An 18,913-nucleotide genomic window follows, 5' to 3' on the forward strand; every position below is an offset into this window, starting at 1 on the left:
ATTTGTTGAGGTGACCTTAGGCTTCGAGCTTGTCATGCTGGCAGGGAAGACAATGTGAGGTTCTTACTGCCTTGGTGCTTCAGATTGGGCTTCAGCAGACTTCTTCTTTGGCTTGGCAGCCATTCTGGGGTCGATGCCAGGACGCCCAAGAGCCTTGCAGTTTTCAGCTTCATTGTGGGCTTGAACACACTTCTGCGCATAGTACTTCATGCGATCTCATGAGCCTTTGGCTTCTTCATGCTTCTTGTGAAATTGTTCCTTAAGATCATGCAGCATCTTCTTGAAGATCTGCACATCAGCCACAATGAGCTTAGCCATATTATTCCTTAAATGAGCCTTCTCATAATCAATCTTGTTCTTGAGTTCAACAATTTTCTGGGCCAAGGCTAGGTCATTGGCAATAGCTCCATGGAACGTGATGCTTATGTCCATCGGCAGTTGTAGATCATCAATGTTCATGCTTTGGTCATCAAACCACTCATTGATGAAGTTGTTCAGAATGTCAACATCAAAGAGGGGCATATCGTTGAAGATCTCTGCATCTTGCTTGCTCTTGATCAGCATCTCTAGAGCATCATCACTAGATAGATCAATGGTGTTTTCCTCGTTGCGCAGAACGGCAGCAGGAGTCAGTTCATGCCCAGAAATCTTCTTGGGCTTCATGGTTTTCATGGACTTCTCGGCCTTTTTGGAAACACGAGACAAATCTTTAGACTGTACACTGGGTTCAGGAGGTGCAGTTTTCAGCGGCTTCACAGTCGAAGCATTTGGTGTGGCAGAGGGCTTCAAAGCTTTTGACTTCTTTTTCTTTTGCTTCGGTGGAGCAGGCGCATCTTCGGAGTCTGCGTCATCAGCTGATTGCTCCACAGTGGCCCTCTGAGCAGCAATGTGGGAGAGAAGCCCATCGAAGCTGGTGAAGGGGCCAATGACATTTAGATTGGCATCACGAGTGCCATCCTGTCTTGGAGGAGATGGACCAGGGTTGAAGTTGAGTCCAAGATCTTTCTTGTTCTTCACAGCTGACTCCTTTGCAAATTGGTAGTTGCATTTGAACAGATTGTCTTCGCGACGCCATAATAATGATGATGGGTCGACATTTTCAGGCTTTGGTCCATGGACCATGCATGGATAGAAGCCTTGAGCGATGGCTTTAGGCTTCGACTTTGGCTGCAGATTTCTGTACAAAATATCTCCCCACGGGCGCTTGATAGCATTCTTCTCTGCGTATTCAGGGGTTACAAAGTTATACTTGAACCACTATTCAGCCCAATATCTTCGAATCCATTGGATTCGGGTCTTCCGCTGATCGTAACTTTCCTCATGATCTGACTTGTATAATTCATACAGGTCCGGAGGCAGATCTAGAGTTGTGTTGCCTCTGTGCTGCCTGCGACCTTTCCTAGCAGACTTTTTTGTGGCCATGATATTCAAGCAGATAGGCTTCAGAACAGGGAAAGTCTTCCGTCTACCTGTCAGATAAGAACTGGCTTCAAGGGAGTGAATATGATGCTGTAAGAACTCTGCAAATGAATGCAGACTATGAGAACCAAGGGATTCTCCCACATACATGTACCTGTGACAACATTAGAGGTGCGAGGGAAGGGGAAGAGGTCATATGCATTCTCAGGAGATTTTGAAGATAAATCAGTTTGAAGACATTGACCTCATAGAGAGAAAACATTCACTTATTTGAGGAGAGTTGGTTCCAGATTTGTACGATCCATGAATAAGTACATGTGAGGAATCTAACTAGTTATGAAGCATAAGTGAATACCCTTAGCATAATATGAGATGCAGATAAAGACAGGTCCATATTTGGAAGTGTAGAAACCACTTTTGGTCGAATAGGATAGATTCGACGGATCAAAGAGACATTAAAAAGGTGAGATTTAATTACCCTGATGAACTGCTAGACAAGGCAGAGGTGGAAGCCAGTAGTTCAATCTACCACGCACTAACTTGGCGGCGGAAGACACCTACGGCGGCGGCGGTGGAGAGGACGAGGTATGCGGCCGGCATGAGGATGACGTCGAAGAAATCACGGCAGCTAAGCGCTTCGTCTCCGGTGTCGACGCGAGCTAGTGGAGGCGGTAGGGTTTGAGCGAGGTGGAAGAGGAGACAATGACCATGGGGTGTGTGTATTTATAAGGAAAGGGACTTCACAACGTAATTACTCATGTGCCCCTGGCGGTTCACATCTGAAGGACACGTGACCTGCATGCAACTTATTGGAAGTCGTTCCATGTTCCCACGCACGCCTGGATTGTCGGGTGGTTGTTCCGGCTTCTCCGGTATTCGGGCAAAAGGGATATGGCAACTAAACAGATTTAAATGTTTTTCTATGTGTCTTCTGCTAACAAGGACTCAGAGAAGACATTCGACAGGTTTCAACAGAGTGCATATGACTTGGATAGATAGAGTTTGAGGTAGAAGCATAGAAGGGGGTTAGGGTCCGATCGTATTCACTTAGATTAGAAAAATTCAAGTGTGAAGACATAGCTATAAGTGAATGATGTAGAGGATAGAACATGCATATATATATATATATATATATATATATATATATATATATATTTCAGTATAAGACCAACTCAACATTGCAAAGATAAACCTTGAAGTCAAACTGATGTTGAAGACAAACCAAATGCGATGACTATGCAATTATGACGCCAGATGAAACACTTCAAAAAGATTTTGGTGGTGGCGTTACCCACTGTATAGGAAGTATTAGACCCAGACACGACGCAAAATTATCGTGGCGCTCCGAAGTCAAATTCCGTGTTAACGTATTCACACTTAGAGTGTATGTCTTCATTGATTGAAGATATACGTTACTTCGTGTGTTGCACATCTAAGTCATCAACATGCATAAGCGTTAGGATGTGTGTCATATTACAAGACATTTGAGGATTCTAAGATATTTAGCTCACACCGCAACTTGCAAAACCTTTTCTCATCCAAGGGCTTTGTGAAGATATCTGCCAATTGCTCTTCAGTGTTGACGTGAATGATATCAATATCTTCCTTCATGACATGATCTCTGAGAAAGTGATGACATATCTTAATGTGCTTTGTCTTCAAGTGCTGAACTGGATTGTTGGCAATATTTATGGCGCTTTCATTGTCGCAGTAAAGGGGCACATGCTTCAGGTGGATGCCATAGTCCTTGAGAGTTTTCTTCATCCATAGAAGCTGAGCGCAGCAAGATCCAGTAGCAATGTATTCAGATTCAGTAGTGGAGAGGGATACACAGTTTTGCTTCTTTGAAGACTAACAGACAAGAGATCATCCAAGAAAGTGACATGTGCCTGATGTGGACTTGCGATCAACCTTGTCACCATCATAATCAGCATCTAAGAATCCAACTAGAACAAACTCTGAGCCCTTTGGATACCATAATCCTAGTGTTGGGGTGTAAGACAAATATCGAAGAATTCGCTTCACATCTAAGTGATGCAATTCCTTTGGCACCGCTTGGAATCGGGCAAGCATGCAAATGCTAAGCGTTATATCTGGCCTAGATGCACATAAATAGACTAAAGAACCAATCATGGAGCGGTATACCTTTTGATTGAACTCTTTACCATTGTCGTTGGGGCCCAGATGACTTTTGGTTGGCATTGGCGTCGTGTATCCTTTGCAGTCTTGCATTCCAAACTTCAGGAAATCTTTGAGGTATTTTTCTTGTGATATGAAGATGTCGTTGTTCTGCTGACGGATTTGAAGACCGAGGAAGAACTTCAGCTCACCCATCATGGACATCTGATATTGCTCTTGCATCATATGTCCAAACTCATCACTTTATTTCTTGTCAGTGCAGCCAAAGATAATGTCATCCACATAGATTTGGCACACAAACAGTTCACCATCATATGTCTTCATGAAGAGTGTGGAATCCAGGGAACCAGGTTTGAAGCCTTTGCTCTTCAGGAAGTCTTTGAGTGTGTCATATGCTACCTCTTGAGCACTGCATTGGATTTCCCCGAAGAGGAGAGGATGATGCAGCAAAGTAGTGTAAGTATTTCCCTCAGTTTTTGAGAACCTAGGTATCAATCCAGTAGGAGGCTACGCGCGAGTCCCTCGTACCTACACAAAAACAATAGCTCAACGCAACCAACGCGCTTAGGGGTTGTCAATCCCTTCACGGTCACTTACGAAAGTGAGATCTGATAGAGAAGATAAATAATAGTTTTGGTATTTTTGGTATAGAGATGCAAAGTGAAAAGTAAAAGGCAAAGTAAAAAAGCAAAGCAATAATAAAGTGATGGAGATTGATATGATGAGAAAGAGACCCGGGGGCCATAGGTTTCACTAGTGGCTTCTCTCAAGAGCATAAGTATTCTATGGTGGGTGAACAAATTACTGTTGAGCAATTGAAAGAATTGAGCATAGTTATGAGAATATCTAGGTATGATCATGTATATAGGCATCACGTCTGAGACAAGTAGACCGACTCCTGCCTGCATCTCTACTATTACTCCACTCATCGACCGCTATCCAGCATGCATATAGAGTATTAAGTTAAAAACAGAGTAACGCCTTAAGAAAGATGACATGATGTAGAGGGATAGTTTCATGCAATATGATAAAAACCCCATCTTGTTATCCTCGATGGCAATAATGCGTGCTTTTTTGCCCCTTCTGTCACTGGGAAAGGACACCGCAAGATCCAACCCAAAGCTAAGCACTTCTCCCATGGCAAGAAAAACCAATCTAGTAGGCCAAACCAAACTGATAATTCAAAGAGACTTGCAAAGATAACCAATCATACATAAAAGAATTCAGAGAAGATTCAAATATTATTCATAGATAGACTGGATCATAAACCCACAATTCATCGGTCTCAACAAACACACCGCAAAAAGAAGATACATCGAATAGATCTCCACGAGAGAGGGGGGAACATTGTATTGAGATCCAAAAAGAGAGAAGAAGCCATCTAGCTACTAACTATGGACCCGTAGGTCTGAAGTAAACTACTCACACTTCATCGGAGGGGCTTGGATGATGATGTAGAAGCCCTCCGTGATCGATGCCCCCTCCGGCGGAGCTCCGGAACAGGCCCCAAGATGGGATCTCGTGGATACAGAAAGTTGCGGCGGTGGAATTAGGTTTTTGGCTCTGTATCTGATTGTTTGGGAGTATGTAGGTATATATAGGAGGAAGGAGTACGTCGGTGGAGCTTCGAGGGGCCCACGAGGCAGGGGGCGCGCCCTCCACCCTCGTGACCGCCTTGTGGCTTTCTTGACGGAGGGTCCAAGTCTCCTGGGTCTTATCTAATGAGAAAATCGCGTTCCCGAAGGTTTCATTCCATTTGGACTCCATTTGATATTATGTTTCTCCAAAACACTGAAATAGGCAAAAAAACAGCAATTCTGGGCTGGGCCTCCGGTTAATAGGTTAGTCCCAAAAATAATATAAAAGTGGAAAATAAAGCCCAATATAGTCCAAAACAGTAGGTAATATAGCATGGAGCAATCAAAAATTATAGATACGTTGGAGACGTATCATCATACCAAGCGCTAGGGGCTTGTTGGGGCCATACAGTGCCTTGTTGAGCTTGTATACCATGTCAGGATGCTTTGGGTCTTCAAAACCTAGTGGTTGAGCAACATACACTTCTTCAATCTTGCCATTGAGAAAGGCACTCTTTACATCCATTTGATACAGAAGGATGTTGTGATGGTTGGCATAGGCTAGCAGGATGTGAATGGCTTCAAGCCTAGCCACGGAGCAAATGTTTCATCGAAGTCAATCCCTTCTACTTGAGTGTAACCTTGAGCAACTAGATGAGCCTTTCTTCTGACGACTTGACCATGCTCATCTTGATTGTTGCGAAAGATCCATTTGGTGCCTATGATGTTGTGCTTGCGGGGATCAGGACGCTTTACTAGTTCCCAAACATTGTTCAGCTCGAATTGTTGAAGCTCTTCTTGCATAGCTTGAATCCATTCAGGTTCCATGAAGGCTTCAGCAACTTTCTTGGGTTCAGATATAGAGACAAATGCAAAGTGTCCACAGAAATTTGCTAGCTGTGTTGCTCTTGAACGAGTGAGTGGACCAGGTGCATTGATGCTATCGATTATCTTCTCAATATGTACTTCATTTGCAACACGAGGATGAACTAGACGAAGATTTTGCTCTTGCTGATCATTGTCTTTATCTTCAACATTAACTTCAGGCTGAGCAGTGTCTTCAGGTTGATTAGGTGCAGAAATGATGATTTCTTCTTCAGCCTGTGCCTCTGAAGGTATGATTTCTCCAGTACCCATAAGCTTGATAGATTCATTTGGTGAGACTTCGTCTAGCACATTTGGCAGGTGCTCTCTTTGCGAGCCGTTAGTCTCATTGAACCGCACATCCACAGCTTCAATCACTTTATAGTGAAAGAGGTTGAAGACTCTATTGGAGTGTGAATCCTTTTCGTAGCCAAGCATAAAACCTTCATGTGCTTTCGGTGCAAATTTTGAAGTGTGATGTGGATCCTTGATCCAACACCTAGCACCAAATACTCTCAAGTAACTGACGGTTGGCTTCTTACAGTTAGTAGCTCATATGATGTCTTATTTAGAAGCTTGTGAAGATAAACACTGTTGATGACGTGGCATGCGGCATCAATGGCTTCAGGCCAGAACTTTCTTGGAGTCTTGTACTCATCAAGCATTGTCCGTGCCATCTCAATGAGGGTTCTATTCTTGTGCTCAACGATGCCATTCTGCTGAGGTGTGTATGGAGCTAAGAACTCATGAGTGATGCCCAATGTATCAAGATAAGTGTCGAGGCCAGTATTCTTGAATTCTTGTGCCGTTGTCACTTCTGATGTGCTTGATCTTGATGCCATAGTTCATCATGGCACGATTGGCGAATCATCTGAAGACATCCTGCACTTCATTCTTATAGAAGATTATGTGCACAAATGTATATCTTGAGTAATCATCAACAATGACGAAGCCATAGAGGCAAGCAGTGGTAGTAAGTGTAGAGTAGTGAGTAGGGCCAAATAATTCCATGTGAAGCAGCTCGAAGGGACGAGATGTCGTCATGATTGTCTTTGAGGGGTGCTTGGCCCTAGTCATCTTTCCAGCTTCGCAGGCACCACATAGATGATCCTTCTTGAACTTGATGCCCTCGATGCCTACGACATGCTTCTTCTTTGCGAGAGTGTACAAGTTTCTCATGCCGGCATGCCCTAGCCTCCGATGCCAGAGCCAGCATTCTGAAGCTTTTACTAGAAGACATACGGCTAACTGTGGTCCTACTGAGAAATCTACCATATACATATCGTCTTTTTGATACCCTTCAAAGACTAGAGTTTTGTCAGATTCCATAAGCACAAGGCAATGATATTTTCCAAATATCACAATCATGTTCAGATCACAAAGCATTGAGACAGACATTAAGTTGAAACCAAGGGATTCAACAAGCATCACTTTATCCATGTGTTGATCCCTTGAGATTGCAACTCTACCTAGACCCAATACCTTGCTTTTACCAGTGTTAGCAAATGTGATGTGACTCTTGTCATATGGACGTAGGGTTGAATCCATAAGAAGACTTCGATCACCAGTCATGTGGTTTGTGCATCCACTATCCATGATCCACCCAGAAGCATTCGGTATCGTACCCTGCAATGCAGTTGGGGGGTGGGGGATAGGCTTCACCAAGAGAAGTGTGAAGCATAAACATTTGATGAACAAGCATATTATGAAAGTTCAGATCCTGGTTAGAATAAATAGGATGTTTGTCAAGGAATCCTGGGACGAAATACATAGTCAGACCATTTTGGCATTTTATATTGCGTCCCACAAGATGTCTTAGGTCCCCAGCATAAGCATCAGAAGCTTTTCATTTTTGGCTGGAGACCATTCCCTACAAAAGAGAGTTAATTCTTCTTAACCACCCACATCTTAAGGGGTGGCTTAGAAGCGATGAGTCTAAGTGCAGCATCTGAGAATTTAGGCTTTGGAGCCCTAGAAAATCCCCCGGGGAACTAGTGGGCCTAGACGGACCTTAGTGGAGAGATAGAGGGGCTGCCAGGGCAGGGCACGCGCCCCTCCCCCTTAGGTCCGAATTGGACTAGGGGGAGGTGGTGCCCCCCTTTCCTTCCTCGCTCCCACTCCTTCCTTTCCCCTCCTAGTACGACTAGGAAAAGGAGGAATCCTACTCCTACTAGGAGGAGGATTCCTCCCCTCCTTGGCGCGCCCTAGCGCCGGCCGGACTCTCCCCTTGCTCCTTTATATACGGGGGAAGGGGGGCACCCTAGAACACACAAGTTGACATTGTTTAGCCATGTGCGGTGCCATCCTCCACCATAATCCACCTCGGTCATATCGTAGCGGTGCTTAGGCAAAGCCATGTTCCGGTAGCTTCATCATCACTGTCATCACGCCGTCGTGCTGATGAAACTCTCCCTCGACACTCAGTTGGATCTAGAGTTCGTGGGACGTCATCGAGCTGAACGTGTGCAGATCGCGGAGTTGCTGTACCTTCGATACTAGGATCGGTCGGATCGTCAAGACGTCCGACTACATCAACCGCGTTGTTATAATGCTTCCGCTTACGGTCTACGAGGGTACATGGACAACACTCTTCCCCTCTCATTGCTATGCATCACCATGATAGATCTTGCGTGTGCATAGGAAATTTTTTGGAATTACTGTGTTCCCCAAGAGTGGTATCCGAGCCAGGTCTATGCGTAGATGTTATATGCACAAGTAGAACACAAAGGAGTTGTGGGCGTGGGTATATACATATTGCTTGCCGTCACTACTTGATTCTTGATTCAGTGGTATTGTTGGATGAAGCAGCCCAGACCGACATTACGCGTACGCTTACAGGAGACTGGTTCTACCGACGTGCTTCGCACACAGGTGGCTAGTGTGTGTCTGTTTCTCCAGCTTTAGTTGAATCGGATTCAATGAACAGGGTTCTTTCTGAAGATCAAAAAGCAATCACTATACCGCGTTGTGGTTTTTGATGCATAGGTAAGAACGGTTCTTGCTCAGCCCGTAGCAGCCACGTAAAACTTGTTTTTGCAGGGTATGTTGTGATGTGATATGGTCAAGAAATGATGCTAAATTTTATTGTATGAGATGATCATGTTTTGTAACATAGTTATCGGCAACTGGCAGGAGCCATGTGGTTGTCGCTTTATTGTATGAAATGCAATCGCCATGTAATTGCTTTACTTTATCACTAAGTGGTAGTGATAGTCGTAGAAGCAATAGTTGGCGAGACGACAACGATGCTTCGATGGAGATCAAGGTGTCAAGTCGGTGACGATGGTGATCATGACAGTGCTTTGGAGATGGAGATCAAAGGCACAAGATGATGATGGCCATATCATATCACTTATATTGATTGCATGTGATGTTTATCCTTTATGCATCTTATTTTGCTTAGTTCGGCGGTAGCATTTGTAACGCCCCGGACGTAACTTTCCCAATTTGTACTCCAACTCTTGCCGTTTCCGGCGTTAAGTTATATTTATTCCTCGGGTTTGGTTCTTTGTCTCCGTGTGTTGTTGTATTTGTCATGCATCTCATATCATGTCATCATGTGCATTGCATTTGCATACGTGTTCATCTCATGTATTCGAGCATTTTCCCCGTTGTTCGTTTTGCATTCCGGCGCTTCGTTCTCCTCCGGTGGTCATTTCTAGCTTTCTTTCGTGTGTGGGGTTTAAACATTTCCGGATTGGACCGAGACTTGCCATGCGGCCTTGGTTTACTACCGGTAGACCGCCTGTCAAGTTTCGTATCATTTGGACTTCGCTTGATACTCCAACGGTTAACCGAGGGACCGAAAAGGCCTCGTGTGTGTTGCAGCCCAACACCCCTCCATTTTGGCCCAAAACCCACCAAACTCTGCTCCATGTCCTAGAGCGTTCGATCACGATCGCGTGGCCGAAAGCCGCACCTCATTTGGACTCTCCTAGCTCCCCCTATGCCTATATATACACCCCCCTTTCCAAATCTCGGATCTCTCCCCGTCCAACCCTAGTATAAAAAAAACATTTCCGTGCCACCGACGGACATGTCCGGAGCCTAGCCGGACACGTCCGCCGCGCCCCCTCGCCCACTCCCCAAGCGCCACGTGGCGGGCGGACCACTTCCCCACCGCCGGCCCGCCGAAGCCCGGGGCAGGCCCTCCCGCGCCGCCACCCGGGCCCCGACCTCGCCTCCTCCCCGCGTCGTCTTCCTCCGGGACGGCCGAGCTCCGCCGCGGGAGCTCGCCGCCCAGCTGCCGCCGGCCGCCCCGACCTCGCCTCCCGGCGCCGCCGCCTCGGGCCACCGCCGCCGACCCCGCGCGCTGCTCCGCCGCCTCGGGCCACCGCCGTCTTCCCACCTACTCCGGCCACCGACGAACTCCGGCGAGCTCCAAGTCCGGTCAACCTCGGGAGTCGCGCCGTGAACAGTGCCAGATCCAGATCCAAAATCCCCCCGGTTGACTTTTGTTCCCCGAACCCTAATTTTTTATGCCTACTTTGATCTGTCGTAACTTTGCATCCGTAGCTCCAATTTGGACATATAGCATATCAAAATGTTCGCCTCGACGAGTACATCATTTCATTCCATTGCATCATTTTCATTTGAGCTCATCTTGATGCCCAAAATGCTGTTAGAAGGGGGCTCCGTGAGTTAATTGTCAGATCTGCTAGTTCATCTTAGACTTTTGTCATTTTTGCCATGATTATTGTGTGCATGCTATGCCTGCGAGTCCTTCATATGTTTTGTTATGGATTTTGTCTTCTTTCCATAGGTGCAACCCATGCATTTTTAGGATGTGTGTGGTGACTTGTGCAAGCTTGCAAAGTGAGGCACCCGGTAAATCCATTTTCAGGGACTTAGTAGTTTTCACTAAGTCTGGGATTATTTAGTTCATGATGCCATATGTTCAGCTTGTTTCCTAGTGATCCGTGCCTCTTTTGAGGATGATCAGTAAAGGAGTTTTGTTAATCATGTTATGCTCTATCCATCCATGTCTTTGTTTTCAATTATGGAGCACCCTAGCTTGAGTCAATCGAGCTCTACTTTTGCTTCGTGGTGAATCTAGGCAGATCGTCAACTTGTTTGCGATTTTGCCGGCGTTGTAGTAGTTGATCCGTGCATGCTATTCCATTGTTCTTGCCATGTCTAGATAGCATTTTGTGCCTTCTTAATGATTGTATGCTTTCCTTGCCATGACTTGCACCGTGGTGAGTGCATCGAGCTTGTTTACATGCCTTCGTGAGTTATATTTCAGCATGTCTCAGTTTTCACTAAGTCTGAAAACTGATTGTGTTTTTGCTATGTTCGTGTGCCCGTTAGTATATTTTGTGAACCCTTTTGGCCCCAGGTCACTTTGGGTCTTTTGTTAAGCTTGTTGAGTAGCTCCATGACATGTTCTTACTTGTCTTAATCAGGTCATGTATCAGGTTGTTTTGATGCTCCGAAGAGGGCTTCGTGATCTGAAATTTCAGACAAGTGTTAATTTCACTAAGTCTGGAATCTGATTTGTATTTGCGTTTTTGCCATGCTTGTTTGAACCTCATAATGGATGAATTGTCCGTAGCTCAGTGCTAGCCTTTTGTTAAGCATCTTGTGTGCATCCCTGCCATGTATTTTATTGTCATGTTTGGTGGCTGTAGCATGTTCATTTCATTGCATTTAGATGCCTACTTGCTGTAAATCGCAGACCAGTGTCATATCTTAAAACGCTTGCCATTTCCAAACCGTAACTCCGATCCCGATGTTCTTTATATCATTTTCAAGCGATTTCATCTCATCTTTCTAGTGGCACCCTTGAAATTCCATGTTGAGGCCAGGTTCATGCATTTCCTGTCATATCTTGCATTTTGCATCCTGCATCGCATGCCGCATAGCATATCATCATTTCATCATATTACTTGTTCTTGCACGTGGTTGATTGTATCCTTGTTGCTTGTTTGTCTTGTTTGGGTAGAGCCAGGAGACAAGTTCGCTACCGAGGAGCCCGTTGAGTTTGCTTGTGAGGATCCAGTCAACTCTGACAACTGTGCAGGCAAGATGATCATACCTCCGAAATCACTACTATCTTTGCTATGCTAGTTTGCTCGCTCTTTGCTATGCCAAAGCTACGATGCCTACCTTTTGCTTGTCAGCCTCCCAATTGCCATGTTGAACCTCTAACCCACCTTGTCCTAGCAAACCATTGTTTGGCTATGTTACCGCTTTGCTCAGCCCCTCTTATAGCGTTGCTAGTTGCAGGTGAAGATTGGAGGTCGTTCCTTGTTGGAACACTTTTATTTACTTGTTGGGATATCATTATATTGCTATGTTATCTTAATGCATCTATATACTTGGTAAAGGGTGGAAGGCTCGGCCTCTCGCCTAGTGTTTTGTTCCACTCTTGCCGCCCTAGTTTCCGTCATATCGGTGTTATGTTCCCGGATTTTGCGTTCCTTACGCGGTTGGGTTATAATGGGAACCCCTTGATATTTCGCCTTGATTAAAGCTTTTCCAGCAATGCCCAACATTGGTTTTACCATTCGCCACCTAGCCTTTTCTTTCCCTTGGGTTCTGCAGACTCAAGGGTCATCTTATTTTAACCCCCCCCGGGCCAGTGCTCCTCTGAGTGTTGGTCCACCTGTCAGCTACCGGTGGCCACCAGGGGCAACTCTGGGCTGGCCTACCCGTACCTAGGACAATCTGAGTGTGCCCTGAGAAAGAGATATGTGCAGCTCCTATCGGGATTTGTCGGCACATTCGGGCGGTGTTGCTGGTCTTGTTTTAACCTGTCGAAGTGTCTTGTTGTACCGAGATACCGAGTCTGATCGGATGTCTTGGGAGGAGGTCTATTCCTTCGTTGACCGTGAGAGCTTGTCATGGGCTAAGTTGGGACTCCCCTGCAGGGATTGAACTTTCGAAAGCCGTGCCCGCGGTTATGGGCAGATGGGAATTTGTTAATGTCCGGTTGTAGATAACTTGAACCTTAATTAATTAAAATGAATTAACTGAGTGCGTTACCGTGATGGCCTCTTCTCGGCGGAGTCTGGGAAGTGGACACGGTGTTGGAGTAATGTTTGCGCATGTTGTTCCTCTAGATTCTCGCTCGTGCTTCGCTTTCTCTTCTCGCTCTCTTTTGCGAATAAGTTAGCCACCATATATGCTAGTCGCTTGCTGCAGCTCCACATATATTTGCCTTACCCTTCCTATAAGCTCAAATTGTCTTGATCACGAGGGTGCGAGATTGCTGAGTCCCTGTGACTCATAGATTACTATAACTCCAGATGCAGTTCCAGGTGATTCCGCTCCAGGTGATGAGTACGAGCTCAAGTGGGAGTTCGACGAGGACTCTCAGCGTTACTATGTTTCCTTTCCCGATGATCAGTAGTGGTGCCCAGTTGGGGGTGATTGGGACCGTTGTCATATGTTGGGTTTTTCTTCTATTTTGGTGCCGTAGTCGGGCCATGAGTGTTTTGGATGATGTAATGTTATTTATGTACTTTGATGTGACGTGGCGAGTGTAATCCAACTATGTTCTCCCCTTTATTTATTCATGGGATGTTGTAAAGATTGCCTAACTTGTGACATATGCCTTCAATGCGATTATGTCTCTAAGTCGTGCCTCGACACGTGGGAGCTATAGTCGCATCGGGGGCGCTACAAGTTGGTAATCAGAGCCTTCCCCGACCTTAGGAGCCCCATTGCTTGATCATTTTTAGCGGCCGAGTTGTGTCTAGAAAAAATGTTTTGAGTCATTTAGGAATTATATATCGGAGAGCTTAGGAATTCTTTTTACTTCCCAGTCTCCTCATCGCTCTGGTGAGGCATCCTGACGTAGAGTTTTGACTCTTCTCTTCTCAAATTTCACTAAAAAAATTTAGGATCACGCGAGTATCTTGGAATCGTTCCGATGGCTTATGATGAGAACATTGTCTTGGTGCCTCCTGTCAGGGGTTTAGTGGAAGTGTCCCGGGGAGTTGAGCTCTGAGGTGTTGTCATCATAATTTTATCGTTGCAATTCTGGAATACTTGAGATATGTTCGCCGACATCGAAAATCTCTTTTATGCAGTTCGTTGGTGAGATAACCTCGACGCCACCCAGTACTGGGGCGGGAGTTCGGGAGTATCGCCATAACTTGTATAACGGATGCTTTTCGAAGGTTGAGGTAGATGGTTTCCGAAGTTTTCTTGGTTATGTGTTGAAGGATGGATACAGCTGGATGTAGGATTTGCTAGTTTGGGTGAGATATTATGCTTCCCCTGTATCCCCAACACCTGATTGCATAACCGGAAAGGTTCGGGAGTTTCATAGGTGGGAATTCTAGTAGCTCTAGTTCTTCTTCCACGGATATTGGTTTGAGATTGGGATTTCTTACCGATTATTCGTTCTTGATCCGTACCTTGTTGATTTATTTCTCTACCTTAATTCTACGTGGCTTCTCAATTTATGGATATGTGACCATTTGAAGAGGAATGCATTCGTTCATTTTGTTCGGATGTGAAGACTATATGTTGCAATTTTCATTCCGTTGGATTCAGCTTCAATATTTATCTGTCAATGTGCTAATGGTGGTCAACCTCTTCAGGATGGCTCCTCCAACGCGCACGACTCCGAATCCTGATCCGCCACCACCTCCACCTCCTCCAGAGGCATGGCAAGCTGTGATGGCCGCAACCAATGCAAACACACAGCTGATCATGCAAATTCTTCAAGAGCGCAATCAAGGCAGTCAAGGGAATCAAGGCAGCAATCAGAGTCACTTTGCTACACTCAACCAGTTCCTTGCTAACGGGCCAAAGACTTTCAGCAATTGTGTTGAGGCAACCGATGCTGACGATTGGCTTGTGGATCTGTGTAAGCATTTCGAGTGCAGTAACGTCAGGCCTGAGGACTTTGTCAAGTTCGCTTCCTTCCAACTCAAAGATCAAGCTGCAGAATGGTTCCAGCAGTACAAGGACTCCAGAGGTGGACGTGTTATCACTTGGGATGATTTCCGTCGAGATTTCCGAGCTCATCATATTCCGCAGAGCGTGGTTGAAAGCAAGCGTGAGGAATTCCGCAATCTGAAGCAAGGCTCTTTGTCTGTCTATGACTACAACAAGTTGTTCCAAAAGCTTGCCCGCTTTGCCAAGCAGGACGTGCCTGATGAGAAGAGCATGATATATCAGTTCAGGGGTGGTCTCAGAGAAGATATTCAGCTCGCTCTTGTTCTCTTTGAGCCCTTGAGGTACGATGAGTTCTACAACATGGCACTGAAGCAAGAGGCTGCTCAGTTGAGGTGTGATGCTTCCAGGAAGCGAGTCAGAGATGTTACTCCTTCTTCCTCTACTCAAGTGGCCAAGCAGCAGAAGTTTTGGCTTCCTCCTCCTCCGTTCCGTCAGCCGTATCAGCAGAAGAGCAAAGGTGGCAGTGGTTCTTCCCACCCACCCAACCCTGGCTTTCAGAACAAGACTTCATCTCAAGCTCCAAGATCGAGTGCTCCGTATCACCGTCCGCTTTCAGAGGTCACGTGCAACAAGTGCCAACAGAAGGGTCACTATGCCAACAAGTGTCTCAACCAGAGGCGTCTTCCTCCTCCTCCTCCTGTCAGATCGGCAAGTACAGCTGTGGTCAAGCATAACCCCAAGCATGCCAAGGTCAATTTGATGAATGCAGCTCAGGCAGAGGACTCGTCAGATGTGATCATGGGTAACCTTCTTGTTAATGATATTCCAGCTAAAGTTCTTTTTGACACTGGTGCATCGCATTTCTTCATCTCGAGACCGTTTACAAATAGGCATGAATTGGTTTCGCAAGTTTTGCCTAGTCCTTTAGCAGTTGTCTCTCCCGGTAAGCGCATGCAGGCTAACTCCATCGTTCCGGATGTTTCTATCACTTTGGGTGACTACAAGTTTCTATCTTCTCCAACGGTTCTTGGTGACTCGGATATTGATCTTATTCTTGGAATGGATTGGCTTTCTAAACACAAGGCTCAGCTTGATTGTGCAGCCAGGCAGATTCAATTGACTCATTCGTCTGAGGATGTAATTGTCTTTGCCGCTCGGGATAAGAAGGGTGAATTGGATGCCATCTCTCAAATTCCAGTCGTTTGCGAATATCAAGACGTCTTTCCAGAAGAGCTCCCAGGAATGCCTCCGCATCGGCCAGTTGAATTCGTTAGTGATCTTGAGCCTGGCATGGAACCTGTGTGCAAACGTCCTTACAAGCTCGAACCTGAAGAGTTGAAGGAGCTGAAGAAGCAACTCGATGAGCAAGAAAGAATGGGTCTCATCCGGCCTAGTTCTTCTCCGTGGGGTTGTGGTGTTCTTTTTGTGAAGAAGAAGGATGGAACGGACCGACTTTGTGTTGATTACCGTCCAGTGAACAAGAAGACCATCAAAAACAAATACCCACTTCCCAACATCAATGAGCTGTTCGAACAACTCAAAGGTGCCCAAGTATTCTCCAAGCTTGATCATCGTATGGGTTATCACCAGATTCGCATTCATGAAGAAGATATTCCCAAGACAGCATTCAGAACAAGCTTTGGTTCATATGAATACACTGTCATGTCTTTTGGCCTCGCCAACGCTCCTCCGACGTTCTCTCGCATGATGAACTTCATCTTCAACGCCTACACCAATGACTTCGTTTTGGTCTATCTCGACGACATTCTGGTTTTCTCCAAGAACAAGGAAGATCATGCCAAGCACTTGCGTTTGGTTCTTGATAAGCTCAGGGAACATCAGTTCTACGCCAAGTTCTCCAAGTGTGAATTTTGGCTCGATGAGGTTCTTTATCTTGGTCATATCATCTCTGCCAAGGGCATTGCCGTGAATCCTGAGAAGGTGTCTGCAATTGTGAATTGGGAACCTCCTCAGAACGTGAAGCAACTCCGCAGTTTTCTCGGTCTCGCAAGCTATTGCCGAAGATTCGTTGAAAACTTTTCCAAGATCGTGAAGCCTCTCTCAAATCTTCTTCAGAAGCATGTCAAGTACGTTTGGTCTCCGGAGTGTGATATTGCTTTCAACACTTTGAAAGAGAAGTTGATCACTGCTCCAGTTCTGACTCCGCCTGATGAATCCAAGCCGTACGAGGTCTTTTGTGATGCCTCTCTCCAAGGTCTTGGCGCAGTTTTGATGCAAGAGAAGAAAGTTGTTGCTTATACATCTCGCCAGTTGAAGCCTAATGAGAAGAACTACCCCACTCATGATCTCGAGTTGGCGGCAGTTGTGCATGCTCTTTTGACTTGGAGACATCTTCTATTGGGAAGAAAAGTGGACATTTTCACTGATCACAAGAGTCTCAAGTACATCTTCACTCAGCCTAATCTCAACCTCAGGCAAACTCGATGGGTCGAAATGATTCAAGAGTATAATCCGAGTATTGAGTATACTCCAGGCAAGGCCAATGTGATTGCTGACGCTTTGAGCAGGAAGGCCTACTGCAACAGTCTGATTCTCAAGCCTTATCAACCCGAGCTTTGTGAAGCTTTCCGCAAACTTAATCTGCAAGTTGTTCCTCAAGGTTTCCTCGCCAACCTTCAAGTCTCTCCTACCTTAGAAGACCAGATTCGCCAAGCCCAGCTTCTTGATGCTATGGTGAAAAAGGTGAAGATTGGGATTGCCAAGAGTCAGTCCAAGTACAAGTGCTACCGCCTTGATGACAAGGACACTCTCTTCTTCGAGGATCGTATTGTTGTGCCCAAAGGTGACCTCCGTAAAGTGATCATGAACGAGGCTCACAATTCTCTCCTCTCCATCCACCCTGGGAGCACGAAGATGTATCAGGACCTCAAGCAAGCTTATTGGTGGACTCGAATGAAGCGCGAGATCGCTCAATTCGTGAATGAATGTGATGTCTGCAGAAGAGTGAAGGCAGAACACCAAAGGCCAGCTGGTCTCCTCCAACCTCTTGCCATTCCAGAATGGAAGTTTGACCACATTGAAATGGACTTCGTGACTGGGTTTCCAAAGTCCAAGCGTGGCAATGATGCTATATTTGTTGTCATCGACAAACTCACCAAAGTGGCTCACTTTCTGCCTATCAAAGAGTCGATCACTGCAGCTCAATTGGCGGAACTCTATACCTCTCGCATTGTCTCTCTGCACGGTATTCCTCAAGTGATATCTTCAGACCGTGGCAGCATCTTTACCTCCAAGTTTTGGGATTCTTTTCAGAAGGCCATGGGCACTAACATCCGCTTCAGCACAGCTTTCCATCCTCAAACAAGCGGTCAAGTCGAGCGTGTCAACCAGATTCTTGAAGATATGCTCAGGGCTTGTGTGATCTCCTTCGGCATGAAGTGGGAGGATTGTCTTCCTTATGCTGAATTCTCCTACAACAATAGTTTTCAAGCAAGTTCGGGCAAGGCCCCTTTTGAAATTCTGTATGGCAGGAAGTGCCGTACCCCTCTCAACTGGTCTGAAACCGGTGAACGTCAGCTTTGGGTAATGACTTAATCACAGAGCAGAAGAAATGTGCAAAGTCATTCGTGATAACCTCAAAGCAGCCCAATCCCGCCAGAAGAGCTACTATGATAGTAAGCACCGTGATTTGGCTTTCGAGATCGGAGATCATGTTTACCTCCGTGTCTCTCCTATGAAAGGTACTCGTCGCTTCGGTATCAAAGGGAAGCTTGCCCCTAGATACGTGGGACCTTTCAAGATTGTCAGCAAGAGAGGCGACCTCGCCTATCAACTCGAGCTTCCTTCAAACTTTGCAAATGTTCATGATGTGTTCCATGTCTCTCAGCTTCGAAAGTGCTTCAAGACTCCTGACCGCACCGTCAACTTCGAGGACATTGAGCTCCAAGAAGATCTCTCTTATCGTGAGCACCCAGTTGCTATTCTTGAAGAGACTGAACGCAAGACTCGCAACAAGTCAATCAAATTTCTCAAAGTCAAGTGGTCACACCATTCCGACCGTGAAGCTACCTGGGAACGCGAGGATCACCTCCGTTCTGAGT

The sequence above is a fragment of the Triticum aestivum genome, chromosome 1A (genome assembly GCF_018294505.1).
Source record: "Triticum aestivum cultivar Chinese Spring chromosome 1A, IWGSC CS RefSeq v2.1, whole genome shotgun sequence".
Taxonomy (NCBI): domain Eukaryota; kingdom Viridiplantae; phylum Streptophyta; class Magnoliopsida; order Poales; family Poaceae; genus Triticum; species Triticum aestivum.